This window comes from Mus caroli, chromosome 9 (genome assembly GCF_900094665.2).
Source record: "Mus caroli chromosome 9, CAROLI_EIJ_v1.1, whole genome shotgun sequence".
Lineage (NCBI taxonomy): Eukaryota > Metazoa > Chordata > Mammalia > Rodentia > Muridae > Mus > Mus caroli.
Genome location: NC_034578.1, coordinates 101,188,289 through 101,209,643, shown reverse-complemented (window position 1 = coordinate 101,209,643; position 21,355 = coordinate 101,188,289). Strand labels below are relative to the sequence as shown.

Below are 21,355 nucleotides of genomic sequence, written 5' to 3'. Positions count from 1 at the left end.
TGCTGGCAACACATGTGCTGCACAGACTTACATTCAAGTGAAACACAGAAAGTAAAACGATAAAGCATGTTTATTGTTTTTCACTCTGTGGATCATGGTTCTGTGATGCTGAAAATATCTTTCTAGTCCACACCCCACACTCCATTCCCTTCCCCTACCTCCCCCCACTGTGTATGTAGGTTGATGTCAGGTGGCTCCCTCAACTGCCCTCTCTGTCTAGTTTTGAGACAAGTCCCCCAGCAAACGTGAGCTCTCCCATTCAGCTAGACTGACCTGCGGCAAGCCTCAAGGATCATCCCCACCAGCCCAGTCTCTGCCTCTCCAGCACTGAGACTACAGTCCTGTGTTCTAGAGTGCCTGACTTCAGGCTAACTCTGCAAACACTTTAGCCTCTAAGCCATTTCCCCAGCCCCTCCCCTGACTGTCAGCAGAAGGGAATGACTGCTAAAATGGAGAACTGCCTTGGTGTGGTGATGAACACCTGAGATCCTGTCCTTGGAAGGCAGAGGCAGGAGGATCTGGAGTTCCAGGTTAACCTCTGCTACATATGCGTTTGAGGCCAGCTAGGGCTACATGGGATACTGTCTGAATGAATGAATGAATGAATGAATGAATGAATGAATAGATATAGATAGATAGATAGATAGATAGATAGATAGATAGATAGATAGATAGATAGATAGAATAAAATTCTTCCCTAAGTATGGAGTATAGCAGCGGCATTCAGAATATCTATTGAGGTGCAAAATGTCAGAGTACATTTTTTAAAATCCATAACGTATACCTACATTTTCAAAATTTTAAATCAGTTTTCCATAGCAACCTCAAGCTTCTCAAGGGAAAGAGAGTGAAGATGCAGAGGCCCTTTGCTACATAGTGGCTATTTAAAAGGCACACCTAGTAAAGACATAATAGTCTTCCCCCAGTCACTCTGCCAGTTTCTTGCCCTCCTGCTAACTCTGGTCTTGGAGCGAGCTCACAGCTCTGGCAGGAGGGATAATTTGGAAAAGATATCCAAGGGCAGAAAAGGATACTGCTTAGCCAATACAAACCCTATGCCAAAGGAAAAGGCACCCCGTGGTTTTCTTATCCTTAATGCTTCCCACGGTTCCTTGTCACTTAGTAGGTACTCAAATATTTTGCATATAAACGGCTGTTAGGATTTCAAAACTCTGGCTGGAGTACATGTCTCTTTGCAAGCTGGGGCAGATGCTCTTAGGAAATTCAGGAATGTGCAAAACTTCATGATGTTCTGAAAAATCCTTAAGCTGTACAGTCTCAGGGAAAAACTATAAACTTTCAAGCTCCTAGCAGGATAAAGGAAAATATAAACACCCACCATTCACGCTGAAGGTTGGTCTCGCCAAAGCAAGATGCTGCCAACTTATCTTTGTGACTCTGAACCTCGCCTTTGGGGGCTCTTGATTAGCCGAGATGATGCTAAGAATTAAGCCCTTTTTATGGCTCCAAATAACAAGTCTATGGACGTGGTCTGCTTTACTTTTGGCAAGAAAAGTTTTTCTCCAAGTGTACGAATGGTAGAAGAAAGAGAAGAAAAAGAGAGCATCAAAAATGAACTTACTTTATGTAATTGGACGTGAAAGTTGTTGGGCTCACTAGGCGTCAAATGTACCCGCAGCTACTTAAGCGTTTTTAGTAAGGGGCTCTGTGTTGACTTCCATGTGTGTTGTTGAGTTGTGTGTGCGCTATGCACTCCAAACTTGAGAGTGGGGAAGGTTTTGCCAGGATTCGTGGACAAAGGCATTTGTGTTGGCTTGAAAATTCATAAGCTAATCATTCATTGGGTCCTTAAAAAAAACAACTTGATTAGTGCTTGGCAAGAAATTCTGACCCGGAGTCTCCATTGTGTGAGTCCTGACACAGCTGAACTTTGAAGTTCATAGAACATCATCATGTTTGATTATTGTTCAGTGAGGGAAAAAAAATCACACGGAACATCAAATGGCCCACAAACATCTTTTGGATACTCCTGCCTCACCTCAAGATAGCTTGTATAGGTGAGCGCACAGTCCATTCACCTCTGTATTTTCTTGGGGGCAGTTTGTATTTAGAATGTCACAATGACAGGCTTTAAAGCAGCGTCCAGATCTCAGGGTCCAGCCTTGCTGTGCTGGCTGGCAGATGATGTTAGGGTCCTGGCCGTGTTCTCTTCATTTGCATCCAGTGCATTCTACAGGCTTCTTACTTGGAGCGCTTCAGTTCTGCCTGAGTGTTTTCTCTGCCTTGGGTGTCTGTCTGACTCACGTGGGGCAGGTTGATGAGCTAACAATCCTGGAAGTGATGCTGTACCTAATATCAGGTTAAAGTTGGTGAGGGAACACCCCATCTTTGTGAACGACTCCCTGGGGCTGACCTATCCATTTTGCTGAGGGGGCCAAGGGCAGAGAGTTCCGGTCACACACGGTGGCAAATTGCCCGTATTTAATGTTGGTTTCCTTCCCTCCTCCATCTTCTTTTTCTACTTCCATGCTTTTAGGAGTCACTTCCCAAACAATCTGTTGTCCTGGTTGGTTTTTATTGTCAATGTCAACAGAATCGATAGTAACCTAAGCCAAAGAATTGCCTCTGTAGGATTGGCCAACTCTGTGATCATTTATCTTGATGTATGGTTGATCTGGAAGGATCCACTGGAGGTATCACCAATCCCTAGGCATGGTGGGGGGAGAGGGGCCAGACACTTGGGCTATCTAGGGATGCTATCTGAGTATAAGTCATTGACCAAACTGGGAAGCAGTGTTTCCCCATAGTTCTTGCTTCAATGCCGGCTCTGACTTCCTTCAGTAAAGAACTATGACCTGGAAGTGCAAACCAAATAAATAAATCCCATCATCGTTTAAGTTGTTTTTGATCAGAGTGTATTATCACAGAAACAGAAAGTGAACTAGGACACAGGGCCATGTGAGCTCTTGTTCAGCGCCTGCTTTTGGGGAAACTCTTGCTGCTATTTCAGTGCACATGGAAGGTTCAGATAGCTCAGCTCTACTGATCTATAGCCACCTTTTCAATACCATTGGAGTCAAATATTAAGAATGGAATCCTTGTTTCCAGACTAGAGAACAGAATTCTGTGGCTAGCTGTTTCATTGTGTCTGGCGTGGTTGGATTCTTGATCCTGACTTTGCTCCTAAATTCCCGTTTCAGGAAACTGTCCTGAAATGTGGAGGGAGGCAGTGAGGATTCAGTGTGACCTCAGAGCAGAGGGGAGCTTGCTGTAACCCCATAACTAGAGAAATACCACAAAACCACATTCTGTTGTTCATAGAGGTGGTTCGGATGTGCTCATGAAGGTGAAGCTGGCGCCTCCACCTTCTGGCACGACATTCCAGTCCCCTCTGTGGTAGCCGTCGTTTGTTAAGTGTGACTTTCTTATCTGCACCCCCAGACCTCTCCTGAGCACCCCATTCTGGATCTCTGACTGTCCACAAGGAACTTGAACTGCACATATGCTGCAGCCCCCAAGGAGTCCCACACAGTATTCAATCCCTTCCCCTCTTCCCACGAATGGTACCACTCTGTGGCCACTCTAGAAAGCAGCCCTGAAGCCCTGTCCTTTCCCCCAACCCTCATGAACGACCCCAGCTCATCAGTTTCTGACTTTAATTCCCAACAGTTTAACTGGATCCCACAGATCTTAGCAAACCTTCCCGAGCCCCTCATTTAGTGATTCCCTGTTCCAACAGCGCCCTCTCTCTTACTCACCTAACACCGGCTTCCTATTCTCCCTCCCCACCTGCCTTCTCGGTCCTCCAAGGCAGCCTCCATATTTCAACCCAGGGAATCTTCCTAAACCATCTGCTTGTACTTTTCTCTGTTTAAAATACTCCAGTGGCTTTGGCTAAAACCCATCCTGATTCTGGTTAAAGTCTTCTCATCACCTAATCTGAGTTCTACTTTTCCTGTCTGTCTTATGCCTGAATCTCTCCCTCCAGTCCCTTCCTCAAGGTCTGTAGGGAGACTTTACTCTCTCCCACCTCTGCCATTTGCACTTGAGATTTCCTCTGCCCAGGACAGTACTATTCTCTAGATTCCAGGCCTTGGCTAAATGCTTCCGTCCTCCATTGTTAGGATAAGCACCATCAACATCCATTCCTAAGAGAAGCATTGTCAGATTATATCTACTGGGAAGAGCTACCAGGCCGTTTAGTAATCAGATGGCTCTCCAGTAAACTGGTTGCTTTGATGTGTGTGATGTGTGTGTGGGCGCGCGAGCATGTGTTCTCCAGGCCAGCCTCAGCTCTGGTCACTCAGTAGACGCTCTACTAATATCTGCAGATGAATAAATGAGCTAACATCAGGTCCTTTACTAGCTGAGAACCACTGGCAGCTCACAGACACTCTTTGAACTATTACCCATTGATAAGAGGCTAATGGAAACAATACCCAAGCTAGGAAGAGTGAGAGGAGTTGATGAAATTATGGGTTTGCGGTCTCTGGCATGCACATAGCTGGTGCTCAGGAATAGTCACTTTGGAGTCACCAAGATAGAAAGATGCTTAAGTTGACCCTGTGACACTTTGAGATGCATGAGGCCATGTTCTAGGAGGTGGAAGCTGAAGGCCCATATTGGTATAGAACGACTGGGTGAAAGCCCAGAGGCAGAAAGGCATTGGTAATCCAGCTAACACACCTGGCTTTTCTGATGTCTTTTCAATCCTAGCGTGGGCTTTTGGAAAAGCAAGTCCTGCCATAGCTCTTCCACCGTTTCCTCCAAATGATCCTTCCTCCCAGCTGTCAGCCCCTGCATTCCCTGGATCGGAGCAGAAATGGAGCTATTTCTAAGAGTTTTCGCCTTAATAAGCCTCTCCCCACTGAGGAGGCTGCTTGGCTTTCTCCCTGATTACTGCCATCATCCTGAAGCAGGGCCATTAGGCATCTAATTGTTGGGTCTCCCGGGGACTGTTGCCAGGGTGCTCCTACAGTGTTCAGCACTTTGAAGGTGATTTGACTGCCTGGGGATGCACAGTAAATGAATCCCCAGGTTGCTACCACTTGGTGAAGAAGGCAAAAACAAACCCAGATGTGTGTAGTGGATGGCCAAGTTAAGAACGCAACTGAGGCAGACACTGAGATATGAGCCCCCAGGGAGGTGTCAGGATTTAAGGGCTTTTAGTTATATTTGTCAAGTTACTGCCTTGGTGCACTTACCTTAGGATCTGTAACTAGACTGTTTTCAAGCTGGCAGAGCCAGGGGTACCACAAACTTTGCAACCCCCAACCCCACCATGTCCATAGATCTAATAATTACGGGACACGCAATCACTTGCAATGAATGGTCACTATAAGGAATATAGGTAAATTAATGACTAATGACATTTATATTAGGTTCTCAGAACAGTTTTCCTTGATAGACCAGACTAGATAAATCCATAAATATTTATTCTGTGGTGCAGAATACTTTAAATAGTTGCTCCCTAAACCTGTAGATTTTCAAGTATCTGCTAACTTACCTCTTCTTTGATGATCCAACAGGCTTTTCCACTATTCTGCTTCTCTCCTTTGCGTGTGTGTGTGTGTGTGTGTGTGTGCGTGCGCACGTATGTGTGCTTGCATGTATGCAGACACATGAATGTATGTGTGCTTGCATGTATGCAGACACATGAATGTATATGCATACATGTGTGTGTACACATGTGTGTAGAGGTCTGAAGTTGGGATTGAGTGTTCTCAGTTGTTCTCCTGTCGATTTATTGAGTTAGTTTTGGCCAATAACTACCAGGAATTCCTTGTTTCTGTTTCCTGAGTTCTGGGATTGCAAGCACGCTATTGCCTGTTCAGCTTTTACATGGGTCTACAGCTACGCCCATCTACGTAGCAAGCATTTTATCCACAGAACCATCTCCCCAGCCTCTAGTCATTCTATTTTTTATGGAGAGAGCGAGCTTCTGTAGATGTAGCCTCCGCTGCTGTCACCACAGTCAGCCAGAGCAGCAGGGGTTGGCTGTGTAGTACACTGGATCTACCAGAAGGCGTCTATGATATCCCCACCCTGGTACCGGCTGAACTCCCCGGGAAAAGACAGTTTGCTGAGATGTAGAGGTTCAGTGAGAAGGGATGGCTAGGACCATCCCTAGGAGAAGGAGCTGGGGTTTTCAGGTCTTCAGAAAGGAGATCTTCAAGTCTTCTACCCATGGAGTTTTCTGACAGTGAACGCAGAGCCTCCAAAGCCCTATATGGTCCAGTATTACCCCTCACTCCCAAATAAAGAAACTAGGTCAACTGATGATTTATGACAGGTATAGAAGGCTCTCAAGGAACAGCTGTTCTTAAGACCATGGCTGGTCAGTGGGGAAGATTTGAATCCAGGAGGCAGCTAGCTCTCGGCCTTGGCCACTACTTGTCCCCCTTGCAGGGAGAAGTGGAAAATATTCACAAGCCTAGTAGCTTCCTGCTGACACTGGAGTTCCATTCTTGCATGAGCAGAATTACAGTTCAGGCATCATTCTTTCATGGTAAGGGGAGTTTTCAATAAGTGGGGCTTTTTTGTTTGTTTGTTTGTTTGTTTCCTTGTTTGTTGTTTTTAGGAGATGGGGGGGGGCAGGAAGAATGATCAATGCAGTCTGGACGTAAAGCTCCAGAGTGGTTGGTGATGGGTGAGAAGCCACAGAGCTCAGCAGCTCAGGGCCTGGGATGCAGTTCAGTGATAGAACCAGTTCACTTGCCTAGTGTGTGCTTGAGTCTCTGCCATGGAAATTGACTATGCTTAATATTTCCAGGAATCTTGTCTCATTTTATTGTTTGGCTTAAGGCAGGGACTTAATAAATCTTTTCAGATTTTCTTTGGTAAGTAAAGGTGATTGGTTCTTTCCCTAACTTTCCCAGTTAAAATCCGTTCATAAGCTAGGAATAAAGATTTGACAAAGCATGAATGGCTCCCAAGCAGCTGTGAGCAGTCTGGTCACTTCCTGGTATCCAGCTTCATTCAGGGCTGTGTTGGCTAATTTTATGTCAACTTGACACAAGTAGAGTCATTTTCAAAGAAAGGACCTTGGATGAGAAAATGCCCCCACCAGACTGGCCTGTAGGCATGACAGAGGTACATTCTCTTGATTTGATGATTGGTATGTGGGTGGGTGTGGCGGTTCTTTGTGTCACTGCTGGACTAGTTGTCCTGGGGGCATAAGAAAGGCTGAGCAAGCTGTTGGAGCAAGCCAGTAAGCAGCACTCCTCCATGGCCTCTGCATCAGTTCCTGCCTCCAGGTTCCTGCCTTGACTCCTGTCAGTGATGGACACTGGGAGGCAAAGCAAATCGCACCCTTTCTTCCCCAAGTTGGTTTTGGTCCTGGTGTTTCATCACAGCAATAAAAATTCCCTAGCAGTTTTCTCTATGTTCTGCTTGTATAGATGACCTTTGATACCCTCATGTGTGTGAGTGTGTGTGTGTGTGCGTGTCCAGCTATACTGAGTGTATGCATGTATGTAGAGGCCAGAGGACAGCCTCAAGTATTGTCTCAGGAGCTATTCACCAAACATATCCTTGGCTCCTTTTCCTTCTTTTATAAAACACAACACTCATCCTTCTTTGTTTTTCTATGAAATCATTTCTCATTGGCTTACAACTTGGCAAGTTGGCGGCCAGTAAGCCCCGGGGATCTGCCCATCTCTAGCCCTGCAATTATTAAGTTCAGGCTACCGTACCCAGGTCTTTTGCTTGTTTGTTTTATTATTCTTTTTCCAGGTCTCTGAAGATTGAGCTCAGCTTCTAATGCTCACATGGAAGTACTTGACCAACTGAGTCATCTCCACAGCTCATCTTCTAGTTTCTTCACTACACTGTTTTCCTTCCCACCTCAGAGCCTTTGAGCAATCCCTGGTCCCCAGCCAACACCACACTCCTCTTGGCCTGGTAAGCTCAAACCATTCTTTCAGCATTGTGTTCTGCAAGCAAGCCGTCCCTGATCACCCTGAAATAAGTAATTCTTAGTGTGTCAAGACGTATATCATCACAGTGCAGAGTAACAATAAACATTTATTTGGCATCCTTTTATGTCCAAAGTCTATTGTAGATAATTAAAAATGATATGGACAGAGTCCTACTTCCAGATAGGAAACAAACAATAGCAAGTCAAGGACTAGCTTTGAAGTGGAATTAACCACCTTAGGTAAAGGATAGATTAAGGGACTGGTAGTTGACTATGTGGCTTGGCGAGGTGACTCTAAATGGACAAGAAAGACTCTGGGAAGGCAACATTTGAGCAGAGATCAAAGTCCCTAAGTATCAGTATCTCAACATCTTTGACTGAATGTGTGAGCAAATGAAGCTCTCTGGGGCCATATCCAGGTTCATTATTCTGGGGGGGTCCCCCCTCAAGCAGGGAGATGATTCAGTTCCAGGGAAATGAAACTCAGTTCAGCCCAACTTAGTTAACCAGTGCTGGGTCAAACTTCTGGGGTCTGACACTTGGTGATTTATTTTAGCCATATTTAAGCACAATTCTGGAAAAAATCAGATTTTTTATTATCAATTATCAATTGATTATTAATAATTGATTATTAATAATTGATAATTATTAATAATCAATTAATAATTGATAATTATTAATTATCAATTAAGACATGTTTACATTGAAACCCTTTACAAAGCACATATGGCTTCTTCCATAAAGATGGGTTCTGTTGACTCAAAACCAATGCTCAACATGGGGGTCTAGGGAGAATGACTGAGGTAAACACAATGTCTGTGGGAGTCAGGATTGGCCTGGCCCTAAGATAACATGGAAGCCACCTAGGCGGTTGCAAAGTACAAGTGACCTCTCTCAGAAGGATGGGGCTTCTGGACTGAGAAGCAACACTCAAGATTTAGTAGGGGAAAGTCTGGGATAAACAAACATAATATTCTGGAGGATTCAAGTGAAGCCAGGCCCTGTTCATAGCAAAAGATCACCAGGTTGTAAACTACATGTCCCCCCAACCCCCTGGGAGTTCTGGGTAGAAGACAGGCAAACATTTCTTTCCTTTGAGGAAACATGCATGTATGTTTAACTTTCCTGGCTTCTCCAGTGCTTATCTGTGTGACAAGACCTCTTACTCACTACACACTGGCTTGCTCAGGGAGCAGGAAGGCCAGCGTGGCTGCAGTGGAGGAGTGGAAGGAAAAGCCCAGCAGATGAGGTCAGGATCATGTGGCCTGTACTGTGCAGACCCTCAAGAGCCTTTCAGAACTGCGGACCCTCAAGAGCCTTCCAGAACCGCCCTTTAGTCTGAGCATGATGAAAGGTCACCAGGGACTTTTTGACCTGAGTCATAATCTTCAAAAAATTGATTATTGTGTGTGGATTTGATGGTGTGTGTGTGTGTGTGTGTGTGTGTGTGTGTGTGTGTATGCACACTACTGTAGTAATCCAGCTAGAAGTGATGATGACATGGGCTTAGTTGGGGACTGGCATTTGGAATGGGTTAGTTGTGGGGTATCTAGAGGAACCCCTTCTCTGTATACACTGTGGTTCTAATTTTATATTTAGTGGAGCCCAACACAAACACCCTGTTTCTTCAGTTAATTGCAAGCGTCATGAGGGCAGAGCCCTACTGGTTTCTTTTATTGGGTATCTTCTACCTAGCATGCCATTTAGTACATGCACAGTGCCAAGAGCATGGGAGAGCTGGCCCTGCCCCTTACCCATCCACAGCACTGCAGTAGGCAGTGTTGTGGATGCTGGAGAACTAGCCCCACCCTGTTCCACCCACATGGCTCTCCTCAGCTGATGAGGGTCAGATACAAGGGGAGAAAGACTCATCCTCCCATGGGGAGGTAGCCATTAGGAATTTAACCATGCCCCAGTGAGTATATAGACCACACGACATGATTTGCTTAGTTTTTTTCTTTTTTTGGGGGGGTGGTGGTTTGGGGAAGGTCATGGGGGGAAGGGGGATGAAGATAGTAACACTGGGAGATGAGTGTGATTGGGGCACATGATGTGAGATTTCCAAATAATCAATTTTAAAAAATCACTTGAATGAGAGAATGCATGGTAGGTGATGGGATGAAGGTGTGAATGAGAGAATGCATGGTAGGTGGTGGGATGAAGGTGTGAGCCAACGCTGATTTCATTTTACAGATGGGGAAAGATGAGCCTCTGGGAATTAGGTGAGGTGGAGATCTAGGCTCTCTCAGTGTTCTGTTTCACAATCTTCCAGGAGTTCCTTTAAATCACACTCACTCTCCTGTATCAGCAGGAGAGAGGGTTTACTAAAATGCACTTAGGATACCCCTTAGATCACTCTCTGTTTAGGCACCCTTCCCATGACAGTAATATTGTTCCAATTACTTTCCAGACAAGTTCTCTGTCTCTCTGACTATCTCTCTCTCTCTGTCTCTCTGTCTCTCTCTGTGTATGCAGGTGTAGGGACCAGATGTCTACACTAGAATGTCTTCCTCAGTGGCTCTTCCCCTATTTATTTATTTATTGACACAGAGTCCCTTGTTGAACCTAGCTCCCAGCAGTTTGGCTAGCCTGACTGGCCAAGGAACTACAGGACTCCTCCTGTCTTCACCTGCCCAGTACTGAGACTTTAGACATACACTGTGGAGTCCAGCTTTTTCCCCATGGGTGCTGGACCTGGTCAGAACACAGGTCCTCGTGTTTCTGTGGCAAGCACTTCACCACCTGCCCCATCTCCTCTCCTCGTATCTTCTTTTTTTTTTTTTTTTTTTTTTGGTTTTTCGAGACAGGGTTTCTCTGTATAGCTCTGGCTGTCCTGGAACTCACTTTGTAGACCAGGCTGGCCTCGAACTCAGAAATCCACCTGCCTCTGCCTCCCAAGTGCTGGGATTAAAGGCATGCGCCACCACCGCCCGGCTCCTCGTATCTTCTTGATGCTCGTTTCTTTCTAAGTCAAAGTCATCAGGATGAGCTCTCCATGAGTAATCGTGGTACAGGGACCTGAGGGCACTCAGCCTAAGCCATCTGATTTCTGTCCTGTTTTGAAAGACACTACAGATCAATTGCCAGGAGCTGTTCGGGTACTTAATCTCCATACAATACGTTAGCCATTCAAAAGTGGTCCCCACAAGGGCACTTTGAACAGAATCAATCAGAGAGAGCTCTCATCAAGAGGGAGAGGAGCGTAGAGTGCAGCCAGCTTTCCTTTGGTCTCTTGGGGCAAAGCAGCTGCCTGCAATGTAACTTTCTCAGGCGGGATCACATTCTGGGCTTTCTAATTAAATTCCTGATATAGATGGCTATTTCACTTAGTGAACAGCTGGTGAAATTGGATCCTTGCTCTGCAGAGGTTTCCCAAAGCCCTTGAAGATTTCTGTGTGATTGAGTAGTACTTTTTTACCCGCCCTAGAATGCAAAGGGAGGGGATTAAAGCCTCCTGCTTATCAGTCCAGGCTCCCCGGCACCGTCCCGCCTTCGTCTAAGAACCTCCTAATAACTTACTTATTATTATAACTAATAACTCATTTATTAACTTTCTTCTTTGGGTTGTTTCCTACTTGCTAAGTCAGTGTGGTTTCCACTTCTATGTGTGTGTGTTGTACACATGGATCTATGTATGTTGTACGTGTATGAATGTGTTTTATACAGGTTTGTGCATGTGTGTTGTACATGTGTCATACATGTGTCTATATTGAACATGTGTGCTGTACATGTGGCTATGTGTGTATTGCATGGGTATTGTTTATATATGTGCACACCTGTATTGTACATGTGCATGTATGTGTCTGTGTGCTATAGATGGGTATGCATATGTACATGTATGTTGTACATGTAGTCACATGTGTGTCTAGGAGTGCACTTGCCCACATGTGCATATGTAAAAGCCAGAGATCAACTTAAGATGTCTTCCCCTATTGCTTTGCCTTATTTTTTGAGCCATTTGATTGGCCAGGGAGCTGCTGGGGCCTGCCTGTCTCTGCTGCTTTCAGCGGCCCAGCACTGGGGTCTCAGCTGTGTGCTGGTGTGGCTGCTTTTATGTGGGTGTAGGAGATTTGAACTTGGGTCCTTGTGCTTTCCTGGCAAGCATCCTGAGCCACCTCCCTAGCCCAGGTTTATGCTTTGTTTGCTTTTGACATGGGATTTCATGTAGCCCAGGCCGGCCCCAAATTCCCCACAGAGCCAAGTATGACCTTGAACTCTTGATCCCCCTGCTTCCAGCTCCGGGATTGTAAGCATGCATCAGCATGCCAGATGATTTACAGAGTTTAGGGCTATTTTACACCCCAAACCCATGAGGCTTCCAATTCCATGGAGGGATAGACATCAAAGAGAAAATTACTCCGGTGAATGTTCAGTCAACGATTTGAATGCTATTCTTGAGAAAAAAATGATAAAACACTAGGAGGGCCAGCCCAGACAAAGGACCTTACTTACTGACGACGAACCAACTAGGAGTGAGGAAAGGGATAAAGATGACCGCAAGCGGTCGGTGAGAGAATTGGGAGAGAAAAGGCATTGGCCACCAAGATCGATGACCTGAATTCAGTTATCTGAAACCCACACCGTGGAAGGCTAGAATCAACCTCTGAAAGCTGACCTCTGACCTCTACATGCATGTCATGATGTGTGCACACACTTATGTGTCCCCACACAAACATGCACACAATAAACAAACAAACAATGTAATAAAAATAAACCTTGAGGCTAGAGAAGGTGGCAGTAGCCAGATGGGCACAGGGCACGACTCCACAAGCCTTGGCATGGATGTAGGCCACCTGGGGCTTGGTTACACTGCAGATTCTGGGGGAGGGTGTATGCTGGAGTCTGTGCTTCTCGAAGCTTCCCGACCACGCTGATGAGGCTGACCAGAGGACCACACTTAGAGGGCAGTGGAGTAAGGACACATTGGCTATGTTTCTGGAAAGATCCATATAGCAAGCAATTTAGTGCCACAGCCGCTCAAGTGTGCCGCTGTGATGTAATAGCAACTGTTGATGGCTCATTCGTGATCAGGGAAGGCTGTGATCTATTAAAAACGTCAGTTAGCAAAGCGGACATGTGCGTTAGATTGGCTTTCCAGGCTGCGGCAGGCTGATTTCCCGATCAGCAAAACCAGGCAGCACCTGTTTGTTCCCAATCAAAGCTCTACCTAAACCTTTTGGGTTAAAACCAATCCATCCTCCAGACCTTTCAGATCAGTCAAATCATGCTCCCCGGGGAGGGGCCAGATTTCTGGTGAGAGGGAAGTTGGCTCCAGAGTGAGGACCACAGGTTAGGGTATGGAGCCAGGAGCCAGGCCGCCTCAGTCCACATCCGGGATCTTTAGCCTTGTAGGTAAGCTCTTTATCTAGTTCTGGGTAACCCGTCTTGCAGCTCTGTACCTCAGCATCTGGCCTGTTAGGTGAAAATTGATAAAACCCACAGTGACCTACTCAGTTGGGTGAGGAGAAAAAGAGCAAGACTGTTTCCACACTGCGCCTGCGCACGGTAAGTCAACGCGCAGATAGCAAGTGTCCTGAAGCTCGCATCTAGCGCGGAGTCTCTGATGTCTTTGTATTTTATTTCCTCATCTTTAAACAAGTGTAAACTCTGCCTCACTGCTTTTCCGAGAATCAGATGATTGCCATGATAATTTTCAGAAGTGATTAATATTTAACTCAGGAGATGGTGGCAGAGTCAGCCAGTGAAACTCTAAGAAAAAGCCAGAGGTGCCCCCAAAGAGAAAGAAATCCTCCGTGCAGATGGCCCCTGCAGTGGAGGCTGAACTTCAGTTCCAGTTGCCATTTCCGATTGGGAAATTTGGCACCTGCTAGCCTTGTGATTGGCTGAGCCAATTCCCTAGCACGAATCTCTTTCCATCCAAAGCACACTCTGTCCCCTGGAGGAAGCCTCTGTGCTCAGGATGCTCTGGTTTCTCAGCCTGAGTCGTTTATCAGTCATTGGCATTTGCACACAGTGATGCTTTGTTGCAGGACACTGTCCTGTGCGACTGTCCTGAAGAGTTTTACCATCGTCCTTTGCCTCTCTCCCTTCCTAGATGTCTTCAGATGGTGCCACGTGTTCTGTAAGGGTAGAAAATGATCTCCAGTGCAGAGACTCTGTCACCAACAGGGACAACGTCCTTCTTTTCTACTTACTTCACTCCTACTGAACGCACCGTAACCTGCTGCATGTGGATGCCACAGGCCCTTCGCCATCCATGGTTTTCTCTGACACAGGGCTGTAGATGGGGCTCGGGTTACTTTTATGGGTTATTTTTTGTGTGTGTGCTTTAATGGTGGAGGGACAGCTCAGTAAATTAGAAGCGTGATGGTCAAAGTATGGTCTCTAGACCACATGAGCGTCACCTGGATGCTGCTAGACATGCACACCCTGGCCAGAGCTACTCATACAACAAACTTACACGTTCCATAAGACTTAGCTCAAAACCCTCCCATTCAAAGGGGACTTGGAACCTCCCAGCTCCCACTTCCCAGCTGCACCCTTAACTTTCCAGGGGTTTTTCACATCTCTGCAGAACCTTCCGGAAGGCAGGGGTGGTCCTGAAGAGAAAAGGAAAGAATTTGAATCCAAATTCTGCTGCTTTCCTAATATGGCTCAGAGAGCAGAATTCTTCATAGTTTCAGTATTAGCATCCACAAGACGAGAGTGGTGGGTGTTCTTTATAGGCTAGGGTGGAGTCAAAGGAGCCAGAGCACAACCACACCTTCTCTTCTGCACAGGCAACTAACCTGTGTGCCAGTGTGTGCTTAGGACAAAATGTGACCTTCGAAAAATACCAAATGAATGAACTTACATGTTGAACTTTGCATCCTGTTTTCATTTGTTTTGTTGGAACCATGTTTGAAGAAATATATAAAGCAGCAGTTCTCAACCTGTGGGTTGTGACCCCTTTGGGGGTCGAATGACCCTTGCACGGGGGGTCACTTAAGACCATCAGAAAACACCAGCATTTACATTATGAATCATAACAGTAACACAATTAGAGTTATGAAGTAGCATAGAAAATAATTTTATGGTTAGGGGTCACCACAACAAGAGGAACTGTATTCAAAAGTCTCAGTATTAGGAAGGTTGAGAACCACTGATGTAAAGTCCGAGCTGTGTCTTTCTGAGACTAATACACAAATTACCCAATTGTGCTTTTGCCAAGGCGAAGCAGTTTGCCTAGTCCTTGATTTCAAGTCAAGGCCTTGTAACTTCCCCTCCCGATCTCCATTGCCTGGGTCTTTATTTCCCCCTGGGAGAGCCTGTGTTTGACACTACTCGGGTTTTACTGGGGCAACTACAACATGGAAGTAGAATTTCAGAATTCCCACCAGCTCTCCCTGTAAAGCATTGAGATGCCTCAGCCCTACCCTCTTTCCCGCCCCCATCCACCCACATCGTATTATGTCAGGTCCACGTGCTTCACTCCTAACACACTGAGTTCCTTAGGTCCAGGGATGTGTGTACTGGGTTTGCATTTCCGGGGGGCTGTTAGACCAGAGCAGCCCAACACACTCATATAAACAATGATAACATACTCGGCTCCAATATTGCATCTATCTCTGCCTCTGGAATGTCCCCACTCAATGATCTGTGGATGCCTCCAGCTCAGCATCTCAAGACACCAGATATGGAGTTCTTCTGTATATACCAGTTACCTATATTTGTAGAGCAATCCATTTCAAAAAGTAGTGGCCTAAGGTAACTGTTATTTCTTATGGTTCTGTGGCTGGGCTAGGCTGCTGCCCAAAGTCTCGTGTGGAGTCTTGGTCAGCCGGTGGCCAAGGTCATAGCCATTGAGATCTCTTTCAGTTACATGCCTCACACCTGGGCTGAGGACGGCTGAGCCACCTCGTAACTAGTCCAGCATCTCTCCTGAGCTCTCTTCGTGGAGCTGACTTGTGTTTCTTCAGGGCAAGCTGGGCTCAGGAGAGTCTCTTACATGATGATCCTAGCATAGATGATCTTAGAGCCTGGTGTGTTATTACACATTTCCCTCTTAACTGTAAGGAGTGGGGCCTTTCCTGTACCTACTAGCCACTTAGATTATTTATCCTCAACTGTGAACTTCATGCTGTCAACCATTTGTGTTGGGACCAGTGGCTTCTACAGGTTTGTCAAAATACTTCATATATTCTGATAACTCCCTTTCTCCTTTTTGGTCTACACTTTACTGTTTTCTTCTTGAGAATTTCTTCTCAATATTTGGGGGATACCTTTGAATATGTTGCCTTTCAAATGTCTGTCCTGTGACATTAGCACAGCTTCACCCTAGCATCTAGGCAATATACAAGTGCCAAAGTTGTCTTTCTTAATTGCTTTCTCCTTTATTTTAAAGCACTCCGAATTTTAATTTTTCCAATTAGTTCTTAGATGGTTCCAACTGGTTCTTAGATTTATCACTATGCTTTCAAATTCCTTTTCTATTGTTTCCTGTGTTCCATTCTTTTTTCTTACTGGTTTTAATTTTTTTCTTATTCAAATATATCCTTTAGTAGTGATTTAGGTAAAAAAAAAAAAAATCTAGAAGCAGTTTCTGTCAGTTTCAAGTTGTCTGATTCAGCAGCCCAGGGCTCCCTTAACCTTTTAAGGATCCTGACTTAGGCCAAGTCTGGGTTCCTGGCTCCAACAAAGGAAAGAATCCCCAGGTTGGACAGTGTGAAGTGGCGTTACAGTTTTGTTTTGTTTGGTTTGGTTTTGGTTTTTCGAGACAGGGTTTCTCTGTATAGTCCTGGCTGTCCTGGAACTCACTTTGTAGACCAGGCTGGCCTCCAACTCAGAAATCCGCCTACCTCTGCCTCCCAAGTGCTGGGATTAAAGGTGTGCACTACCACGCCCGGCATGTTACAGTTTTATAGAAAGAAGGAATTTATAAAGAATAGAAGCTGTATCCGGGAGCATGGGCGTGGTCTTTTCTAAGATGGGCTTGCGGAGAGTAAGGCAAATGTCCGCGTAGACGTGGGCTCCTCAGAAGAGCTGCAGCTGATTGTCGTAACACTAGCCGTAGACGACAGCATTTGTTGGCTTTTGAGTTAGATCTGGAAACATTGCCGAAGACCCTGTCTGCCTCCCCTTCTTGTTCATGTTAGTGGAGACTGGAGACTTGCGGGCTGAGCTTCACACAAGCCTCGAATGGATGGTCTGACAACCTCAACCTGGCAGCCAGGATGGGGGTGGGGTGGGGAAGTGCACGAGTTGGGCCCTTTCCTTGTAAATAAATGGGGTTTAGAGAGATTCCTAGAAAACCACAGGTTTATGGCTCTGGAGAGGGAGAGGGGGAGGGGAATGGAAGGGAGGGGGAGGGAAGTTGGTTAGAAGCAGTTCTTAATTTGGTGAGAGTCTTGCTTCATTGCTGGCGAGAGTTTGTACCAGGCTCCAGGGCGAGGGGAGCCTTCTTGCATCATGGCCATCTTTCCGCTCGTTCAGTCTATCTTGCCTCGGTTTACTTTTCTAATCAGTAATTTTTTTAATGTTTATTTCTAATCATAAATGATCTCCATATAAAATGTTTCTATGACAGAAGATATTTAATTATTCTCGGACATTTGTTGATATGAATAAATCGTCTGCACAGAAGATTCCCTTTTTACCACCTCAGAACCATTTGTATTTTCTTGACATTTTGGTTATGAGCCCAGCCTTTAATGGCTGAGCCATCTCTCCAGCCCTGACAATTTGTACTCTCAATTCTAAAACATTCCCACTCACAACCTCTTCAAAAGTCACCTCCTCTTTCCTATATTGTCTCCAGATTTTCCATTAGGCCTGTGCCAGCGCTCTCTTCATGCTGTTCCCTCTCTGTTAGATAATTACAAAACTCTGTCTTTGCTGTCCTCTGGCAACACAGTTGTTGGCTTTAAACTTCTTGTATGAAGGAGGATATTTCCCACACTCGATCTAGTTCCAGTGGATATACTTTGTATGGGTCGGTGTTTTGATGTTTGCTTTCAAACTCTGTTTTATATTCTTTGGGTTCCAGTAGTTTTATGTCCTGTGAAGGTTGCTGTGTGTGATTGCTGTGCATCCCGCAGTCCCTCTAAGCACCTTTCATGTATTTTACAGCTGCATTCAGAGGCTCTCACTGCCTCCTGTCTGCGTGCCACATCTCTTTGTGTTGCATCCTGCCCCCTCCTCCAGGGGTCCTTGCTTTTGCAGGTTTTCCCTTTTTGCCCTGGTATCACCTTGGGGTGGTTCCTTTCTAGCACATGAGAGATTCTCATGTATCTACAGATGTCCTGGAAGAGTGGCGGCTTCTTCTTCTTCTTCTTCTTCTTCTTCTTCTTCTTCTTCTTCTTCTTCTTCTTCTTCCCTTCTTACAAATAATTTAAAAATATATTTAATGTATGGGGTATGTTATGTATGTATGATGCTTGTTTGTGGTGTGTGTGTGTGTGTGTGTGTGTATACAGACATGCATGCGCCTGAGACAAGATGCATGTGGAAGTCACCGGGCAGCTCAGGAGTCAGTACTCTCCTGTTGTGTTTCATCGCAGCAATAGTAACTCTCAGGCAGTGGGTGACAGGGACTGAACTCAGGCCATCAGCCTTGTGCTTCCAGCCACTGTGCCATGTGACCAGGTCATCGTCTTGTTCTTTGCTTTTGCTGCAGTTTTGTTTGTTTTCATAGACTCTCGTTTGGTAGTGCAGGCTGTCCTGGAACCCACACTACAACCCCAGCTAGTTTTTAGCTTCTGATAATTCTCCTGCCTCAGCCTCCCAAGTATTGGGATTGTAGGCCTATGCTCTCACATGATTTTATTTTACAGGTGATCAAGAACATAAATGAGGAAACACATTGCCTTGTAGCCTCTCAGATGAAGACACATTCTCTAAACAGAAATAAGACAGTGATGGTGGCTGAGTGGGAGAAGGGAACGGGGGAGCTATTCTCAGTAGAGATGTGTCTTAGCTGCTTTTCAGTGGCTGGATAAGATACCCCAGTGAAAGCAGCTTAAGGAAGAAACAGTTTATTTTGGGTCCTTGTTCCAGAGTGTTCGATGGTGGTGGGGAAGACAGAGTGGGAGGCAGAGCAGACGTGGGTGCCGGTGCAGGAGGCTGGCTGAGCACATGGCATCTGTACCTGGAAAGCAGGAAGTTGCAGGAAGTGTGGCTGGGCTAGGAAGTTTCAAGGCGTATCCACAGTGATCTACTTCCTCATAAAGGTTCCACAGCCCCCCTTCCCGCCCCCACAAAGCAACATCAGCTGGGGACCCATGGACACATATGCCAATGGGACATTCAGACCACAACAGGATGCTAGCCGCAGGTCCCTCTAGGGAAGAACTGTCAGTGGAGGGAAGTGAGGGAGGCTCTGAAGGACAGCAAGATTGTCTCACATAAGGACTGGCAGGCTCAGTGAAGCTGGGGTGGCATGGGCTGGTAGGAAGGGGGTGGGGAGAGAGGATTAGTAACACTAGGCTCTGTGAGGGCATGGCCAAAGGATGGGTTTAGGAGTTTCAGTGAGTGTGGGGTGGGCTCCCTTTTTAAATCTTAAGATAAAGCATTCTAGAATAATCTATAGTTTATCAAGAATCAAGAGTAGAACCAGGAATCGAGGCGTAGTTTGCTAAAATTTAAGTAAATAAATGATGTCTTAGATTAGGATGGAAATATTAAATGTATTGAAAAATGACTGAATCCTAGACCAATTTACTAAAACCTGAAACCATCAGCAAAACTCAGGAACATGGAGAAAAGAAAAAGAGAGATTACCTCTGACCCCGGGCATCATGCTGAAAGGGATACTAGCCAATGAGTGGCCAGTGCTTTTGGCTATGAAGAATTTAGTAGTTGTACTGGCTAGTTTTGTGTCAACTTGACACAGCTGGAGTTATCACAGAGAAAGGAGCTTCANTTGAGGAAATGCCTCCATGAGATCCAACTGTAAGGCATTTTCTCAATTAGAGATCAAGGGGGAAAGGCCCCTTGTGGGTGGGACCATCTCTGGGCTGGTAATCTTGGTTCTATAAGAGAGCAGGCTGAGCAAGCCAGGGGAAGCAAGCCTCCAAGGCCTCTGCATCAGCTCCTGCTTCTTGACCTGCTTGAGTTCCAGTCCTGACTTCCTTTAGTGATGAACAGCAGTATGGAAGTGTAAGCTGAATAAACCCTTTCCTCCCCAACTTGCTTCTTGGTCATGATGTTTGTGCAAGAATAGAAACCCTGACTAAGACAGTAGTGAATCATTACCGTGTGCCTGTGCTACAGCTCAGAATTAGATTGTAGGTCTCCTGCTTCCTGCAGCATAGGCAAACAAGGCTGGAGACGCTCTGCTCATGTTTGACTGAGGTGAGACCATTGATAGCAACATGGCTTCTGGCAAGCTACTTAACCTTTGGGTTCAGTCTCGTCTGAAAGACAGGTTGGACAATTTTTAATACCTCATTGGATTGTTGAGGATTGTGTGGCCCCTAGAACAATGTCTGTCACATAAGTAAGTATTGAGTGTTTGCTGTTCTTTTCATTTTCTTTTCTCTTTAGAGACAGAGTCTCATGCAGGCCATGATGCCTAGAAATCTCTGTCTAACCCGGTGGTTTTCAACCTGTGGGATGTGATCCCTTGGGGGTCAGTTGACCCTTTCACAGGGGTCACATATCAGATATTTACATTATAATTCATAACAGTAGCAAAATCGCAATATGCAGTAGCAACAAAACTTCTTTTGTGATTGGGGTGAGTCACACAGCATGAGGAACTGTGCTAAAGGGTGGCAGTATCAGGAAGGTTGAGGACCACTGTCCTAACCAAGGATGACCTTTCACTACAGATCCTCCTGTCTCTACCTCCCAAGTTCCGAGATCACAGGTGTAGTAACACCAGGTTTTGTGGGATCCTGCAGCACATACCCTAGACTTTGTGCTTTCTAGGCAAGCACTCTGCCAGCTGACCTATATCCCTGGCTTTTCTCTTTCTTGTTTCAGAAATGGCCCTGTGTCCCACCCACCATGGTTGCTCAAGCCAAGGGATCTTACATATCATTCCATGATAATTTTGCTCAATGCAAGGTTGAAATATGTTGTCCTTACTTCTGCACTCCCAACTTATTATTGCTGATATTATTCAATATGTTGGCTGATAAAGAAAGTCCACACCAGCCTTATGAGGTTTCTCTCTGTGGGATCCTTTTTACTGATATTTTGCTTTTCTGAATTTGAATCTTATAAAGTCGATTAGCAGATGTTTGAATGTCTATTTTGCGCTTAATTGCTAAGCTGATAAATCGGACCAGTTAAACCTTGACCATATTTCCTTCTATACTAATCCAGTCATGCTTTTGATTTAGCTATAATTAATAAATATTTTATCAGTGACCAATGTCTTTTATTACTTCTCTGGTCCTCCTGGATTTTGTTGGAGCGGATTTCAGACCAGCTGATGTCATTGTTGGCTTTTGCGAATTGAATCAGTTTGGCTGTTTTCCATTGGGTGACACAGAAAAAAAAGCAAATTGGAGAGAGAGAGAGAGAGCACCT

General features: G+C 45.5%; 1 protein-coding gene across 3 annotated transcripts in view; it reads left to right on the top strand.

The window, feature by feature from the left end:
* Col6a6 (collagen type VI alpha 6 chain) overlaps positions 1–21,355 on the top strand; it is a 141,267-nt gene that overhangs the window by 6,252 nt on the left and 113,660 nt on the right. For 2 of the 3 annotated variants that reach the window (XM_029481492.1, XM_029481493.1), the window contains exon 2: positions 7,696–7,863. The exons of the other annotated variant lie outside the window; for it this stretch is intronic. The gene's annotated coding sequence lies outside the window, so the exon portion shown is untranslated. The remainder of the gene's footprint in view (positions 1–7,695; positions 7,864–21,355) is intronic. 3 annotated transcript variants of the gene reach the window in all.